The following is a 6,958-nucleotide window of genomic DNA, read 5'->3' on the forward strand; positions in this document are numbered from 1 at the left end:
TTTGAATGCCGGGTATGCTCCGATGAGATCATGGGCACTTGACCCCTGAGCCCCAGTTCCTCATCTTATAACTCTCGATCTATGTTTCCTTTGCGCCTGACCAAGAAAGGATCCCGCAGCCTTCAGAACAGAAGTGAAATTACAAGGAAGAGGCGGGGCCGGGAGACCTTACTTCTTTCAGGTGCTGGAACAAAAAGTGGGCCGGTTTTTGGTCAGTTTGTATGTTGGCTAGTGGATAGGGCTCTGTGAAGTCAGGAAGACCCGAGTTCAAATTCTGCCTCAGACGCTCTTTCTAGCTATATGAACCGAGCAAGCCACTTAACCATTCCCAGCCTCAGTTTCCTCATCTATAAAATAAGAATAAAAAAATAGCACCTATCTCACTGGGGTTGTTGTGAGAATCGAATGGCATAACTTGTTTGTAAAACACTTTATGGATGGTAAAATGCTATCTGGATCAAAGCTTCTTAAACTGTGAGTGGAGGACCTATATGGGGTCCCTTAACTGAATATGGGGGTAGCAAAAAGTGGCAGTAAATGTTTAATTGTATACCTATTTTATATACCGATATACCTGGGGAGGAGTAAAAAATTTTCAGGCAAAAAGGGGTCATGAGTGGAAAAAAGTTTAAGAAGCTCTGATCTATTCAGTCAGCTGGTAGGTCAATAGACATTTATTAAATGCCTATCTACTATGTTACAGTCTCTGTGCTAAAAGCTGGGGATACAAAGAAAGGCAAAAGATGGTCTCTGCCCTCAGGGAGTTCACAATTTAAAGAAAGAAGACCTCAAAATAAGCTGAGAATCCAGGAGGAGCTCTTCACTGTTCACCCTCTACCCTCTCCAATCTGAGGAAGGGAGAGGGCCCAGGGGTAGGGGTTACTGAAGAGATGTGTTTCAGAGCTGATGTGTTGTTGCAGGATGAAAAGGTTCCAGGAGAGTATGATGAAGACCAAAGGAACGCAGCCATGTGGGCAATGAAGAGATTCCCTGGGCACCCTCTTACTCAAGAGGCTTTGGGGTTGAGAGCAGCTACACTCTACCTGCAGAAGCCCAAAGAAAACCAAGTAGAGCTAGTTCCATCTAACCACATAGGACTCTATTTCCAGAGGGTTGAAGACCTCTTCCTGGTTTGCTTCTCCAGGGCAGTAGTGCCAGATGCTTTTGTCTCTCCCCCAGTCCTTGAACAGCCACTTTATAGTCTGGGGATGCCAATTCACTCAGTCCAACCTATGGAGCCTGCCAGGTGGGGAATCTGTGGCAGCAGCCTAGTCCTTCACTACTGCTCCACCCCATTCCACCCTAAGCTTCCTGGGCATTCCTCCCCAAGGGCTCCTCTCAGGTGCTAGTTTTTCCCCCTCAGGGCACTAGTTCAGCCTCTGCCACCAGCCACCAGCCAATTCAAGTTCCCGGGGAGCAAATGTTTTCTAGATCACAGCTTCTTAAACTTTTCCCACTTGTGACCCCTCTTTGCCAGAGAACTTTTCATGTGACCCTGGGTATGTAGGCATATAAAATAGGTATACATAGCCTTTTACTGTTGCCAAATTTTTCATGATCCTCCCATTCAGTTACATGACCCCATATGGGGTCTTGACCCACAGTTTAAGAAGCTGGGTTCTAGATGAAAACTGCAGGGTTTTCCTTTTGCCCAGAAACACCTTAATATCTCAATAATAGCTAACATATAACAGACCACAGAGGAATCCTCCCCAATAACAGGACTAGCCTCGTGTTTTGGGGGGCCCATAGCTTTGACTTGTGGTGCATTGTTACAGAGTCAGGAAGACCTGGGCTCAGTTTCAGTCTCAGATAATAGGTCTGAGTTGGACCATTCCTAGTTGGACAGGTCATCATAGCTCTTGGGGTAACAGTTTCTTCATCTGTAAAACAAGGGAATTGGACTGGATGATTTCCGAAGCCTGTTCCTGCTTTAAATCTCTGATTTGGTGATCCCATGACTTGGCCACATGAGACAAGTCTGCAGATTGGGAAATCGTCTCTTCTGACTCCCTCAGAGTTAATTTTGTAGTAGTCACACTGAAACAAATGTCACTCACCCTGGCTTACACAAGAATGGCTAGAATTTTCTTTTGAAATACCAATAGTCTCTGTACATTTAAGTTATTAATTTTTTTCTTTTATTTTAAAATTTTTATGTAAAGGAAATATTTGTCAAAAAGAAAAACTTCTGATGCTAACTTGTATATCAAAATAAACCAAATCTAAATACAAAAAAGAACTACAAACAGACAATATTGTTGTTGTTGTCCTTTGTTCTCGAAGAGGACCAAGGACATCATGAAGGAGATGTCTAGACTTGCAAGTGAAATGGATTTAAGTGGGGAGGGCTGTGCAAACTCATCAGCCTCACTCTCTCCTCCAGAGCCTTCTGGGTCCCATGGCAAGATGTAGATCAGGATGATTGGAGATGACCTCAGATGCAGCCCTTATATGAGACCTTTGAAAAGAAAATCTTTCTTTTAGAATTGTGTTTGTTTAGAATCCTTCACTTAGAACTAAGCACTTTAGGGACAGCTAGGTGATGCAGTGGATAAAGCACTGACCCTGGATTCAGGAGAACCTGAGTTCAAATCTGGCCTCAGACACTTGACACTTACTAGCTGTGTGACCTTGGGCAAGTCACTTAACCCTCATTGTCCTGCAAAAAAAAAAAAGAAGTAAGTACTTTATATTAGAGTTGGTTGAATTTATTGTATCCTATTGATGAGATAGGTAAAATTCAAGCAGTTTCCCACTGTTTTTTAAAAAAAATTATAACACCATACCCCTTATTATCCTTTTCTAAAATTGCTACTCATTTTGTAACTCTTGCTGACACAAGCAGGTTATCAATAAAACATGTTAGTCTATTGCAGAACCTCTTGGCTTTGATACTTATAGTCTTTTTTTTTTTTTTTTAGTGAGGCAATTGGGGTTAAGTGACTTGCCCAGGGTCACACAGCTAGTAAGTGTTAAGTGTCTGAGGCTGGATTTGAACTCAGGTACTCCTGACTCCAGGGCCGGTGCTCTATCTACTGCGCCATCTAGCCACCCCTAGTCTTTTAATTATAAATGGAGAAGCTGTGAAGTTAGATTGCAGGATCAATAAATACTGCTCATTATCTAGTTTGTGATTAGAGATAGAAGGAATCAAAGAGACCACCTTATCCAACCCTATTATTTTAAAGATAAGAAAACTGAAGCTCAAGGAGGTCAAGAGACTTGCCCAAGTTCAGACAGTAAACATCAAACATGGAATTTGAACCTGGGCTTTGTGACTCCAGATCTAGACTTCTTCCCACTGTAGGCATCTGCGTTGTGTGTACCTAGGATATCATTGTAGGAAACATGGCTTCTATCATTGTAGCTAACCGCCTCAATTCATTGGGAAATGGTCAGTTCCTGTTCTCTAACTCCATGACAGGGAATGTTATAGAATTCAATTTTTCATATTTATATTGAGTGTGTTTTATGTATAAGATATTGTATTTGGGTATATGAGCAATGCAAAGATGAATTAGAAACAATTCTTGTTTCAAAGGAATTTGTAAATTGGTGTGGCAATCTGGTATTCTACTTTGAGAATACAAAGTAGCATATGGAATGCTAGAAAGCCTTACTAGGCAACTAAAGAAAAAATAAAACAAGAGAATTTATAAAATTGCAGTCCATGTGAATCATATATGTGTCCATGTAAAATATGTTTGTCTTCATGGGTTGTCTAAATGTATAGGTGTGTAGCACAGGAGTGGCATGAATCAATATCTGTGGAATCTGGTCAGCTCCTCTCCAAGGAGACTACAGTTTCTACCTTGAGAGAATCTGGCTCATTGACTAGGTATTTACTTTTTTCCTTGCCTCTCTCCAAGGTGGGGATCTGCCTAGGATTAGATGGTGGTGGATAGAAGACTTGGCTTGGAATCAGGAAGACTCTTCTTCATGAGTTCAAATCTGGCCAGAGATACTTACTATGTGATCCTGGGCAAATCACTCAACTCTGTTTGCTTCAGTTTCCTTATTCTTATCATCCTTAAATGAGCTGGAGAAGGAAATGGCAAACCCCTCCAGTATCTTTGCCGAGAAAACTCCAAATGAAGTCACAAAGAGACAGAGACAACTGAAATGAGACTGAACTGAATGACTGATCTTCTCCCAGCCCCCCTCAAATATCTCGGATCTAGGGGTGTTACTAGTCTAGCTTTAAAACAAAAGACACTTTCCTGTTACCTAGCCTACAGCTTATTACTCTTATTGGCTTAGCTCTTTCTCACCAAATGCTGATTATACAAAAGACCATCTAAAATTGTGAATAAAACCATTTATACAAGCAAACAACAATGAAATTGGAGAAGTTCTAGAGATTAGAGTACACCAGAGAATACATGAGAATGAATGAGTTCTTCTGATTGGAGTGAAATAAAAACCTCAACTTGAACCAAGAGAGGGAGATTCCATCTCACTCATCTTGGTTCTCTACAAGGGAGTTGGGCAAGGGGAAATTCTCTCTTTGAAGTCTCTAGGGAAACAAACTGGAAATCAGAGACCTGTTGAGGAATGAGTTTCCCTACATGGTTGCAGCTTCCAAAGTCTTTCTCTTCTGAAGAACATCTAGAACCTTCCACAAGATTGTTTCCCTTTATAGTAGACCTCTTCCCAAAGTCGCTCTGGCACTATTTCCACACCTAATGCAAGTGAGCATTCTCTCTACCAATCAGCTCACATTTCCTTCTGTATACTGGACAGCAAGTAAAATGGGACACCAAGCTTGTGTGAAAGCCTACTTATGCTTGTAATTGGTGTTTAATAAAAATATGTTGAATTGAGCTATTGAACTGAAAAAAAAAGCACATTAAAAAGACCAATAATATCCCAGATCTTGAGTTGGAAGTAACCTTTAAAGTCACCTAGTCTAAGCCAATCATCTGAGTTTGTAAATCACAAGAATATTTTCCTATGATAACTTCAGCCTAGCCACAGGTTGACTTAGCTGGCCTAGCTTAAGGGCTGCTCAACATCCATTCCTTCTATTCCTTACCTTTATCTTGTCCAAGGAGCTGTGACTGGGGAAAGGACTTTCCTATATGACATTTTGTCCCTCAATCCCTCTATGCTTTAAGAGAGGGTGTGGACAGCACACCTCAACTCTTCCTCCAAAGGAAGCCCCCATAAAGGCCTCTGACTCTATTTAACATAGCATCCTTCCCCTAGACTCTGAACTCCTGATAAGTCTGGTTTCATATTCCTTAGCTTCTCTCTGTTTTTTTTTTTTAGTTTGTCCTGTTTCTATATTAATTGGGCCATTTGTCTAACCTGGACCTAGCTAGACCTTGCTGTCTGCTTTGATTCCTACTTTGCCTTTGATCTCTCTCTCTCTCTCTCTCTCTCTCTCTCTCTCTCTCTCTCTCTCTCTCTCTCTCTCTCTCTCCCTTCCTCCCTCCCTCTCTCCACCTTGATCTCCCTTTCTTGGATTTCTTATCTTATACATCAGTAGTCTGGGCCCAAGGGCTGTCCTTTAACCTTCCTTTCTTCTTCTTCTTCTTCTTCTTCTTCTTCTTCTTCTTCTTCTTCTTCTTCTTCTTCTTCTTCTTCTTCTTCTGCAGTGAGAAGAATGCCATCTTAATCCAAAGATAAGGAAGTATCTTCTTCAGTGGCAGGGAATATTGCCTTCATCTGCCCATCACCCCTATTCATCCTTTCTGAAAATTTCTATAGCCCAGGATCCTTGAAAGCCCTACCCTTATCACTGACCAGTTTCCCTCTATCTAGGCCAATTTGCTTTCAATATAGTCATACCCAGTTATTAAATCTAGGTCTTCCTAGTCCAGTAATTACATGATGGGTACTTGAGGACACTGCTCCCCTCTGGCTCAACTGGAAGTATCTCCCATTCTCTTCCTTGAGTTCCTTATATTTTTATGTACCCTTAACTATTTTGACCTTTGGATTAGTTTAGGAACTTTGGTTCTACCTTTAGGTGAAACCTAGCTTCATCTATTGTTTTATTGTATTTTCTTTTTTCAAGGAGCACTATTAAAATTTTAAATTTATGTAATAAAACAAGCATTTTCATAACAGTACAATTAAAAAGATGATTATTATCTTATTTTAAATAAAACATCTTTTATTTTAAGATAATACTTGGGACACTATCATCTCCTACCCCTAGCAGTCACATGGCTTCAGGACCAGATGCCATTGTGCCTGCATCTTATCATCTCCCTTCAGGGTCTAGGAACAGATTTCTTTTTCTTCCTGTTTCAAAATATGTACTCCCTGTTGTACTCTCCACTATGTTCCTCTTTCTGAAGAATGCCTCTGAGTTTCAGCTCATTAGTAGAGCTCAGATGATTAAGAATACTAACCTTGGGGCAGCTAGGTGGCACAGTGGATAGAGCACTGGCCCTGGAGTCAGAAGGACCTGAATTCAAATTTGACCTCAGACCCTTAACAATTACTAGCTGTGTGACCCTAGGCAAGTCACTTAACCCCAATTGCCTCACCAAAAAAACAAAAAGAATACTAACCTTGATGATTAATCATAACTTTTCCTGACTTAGATTACCAACTAAACTGACTTCTTTTGCTTCTATTTGATGCTACATCAGTAAGTGCTCAAAGAAAGCTCCATTATGGGTGGTCAAGGTGATCCTTACTCAAGGAGGCAAATTTGACCTTATGTGTATCATTGAGACTTGGAGAGATAGATAAGTCCTATGGCTTTAGTATAGCTCTGGGAGGGTACTAAAAAAGGAGACAAGATAGGTAAAAGGTTAGAGTTGGTGTGATATAGCTTTGCAAATTAAGAAATGTGAGAAAATTAGGGAATCTTAAGGGAAGTACATGGCAGAGAGCATTTGAAGATCAATGGATCAATGGAAGCCCTAACCAAAGTGATATACTAAAGATTACCTGAAAAGAAAGAAGAAATTGAGGAGTTCAGGAAATAAATGACAGC

This window comes from Dromiciops gliroides, chromosome 5 (genome assembly GCF_019393635.1).
Source record: "Dromiciops gliroides isolate mDroGli1 chromosome 5, mDroGli1.pri, whole genome shotgun sequence".
NCBI classification, from domain to species: Eukaryota; Metazoa; Chordata; class Mammalia; order Microbiotheria; family Microbiotheriidae; genus Dromiciops; species Dromiciops gliroides.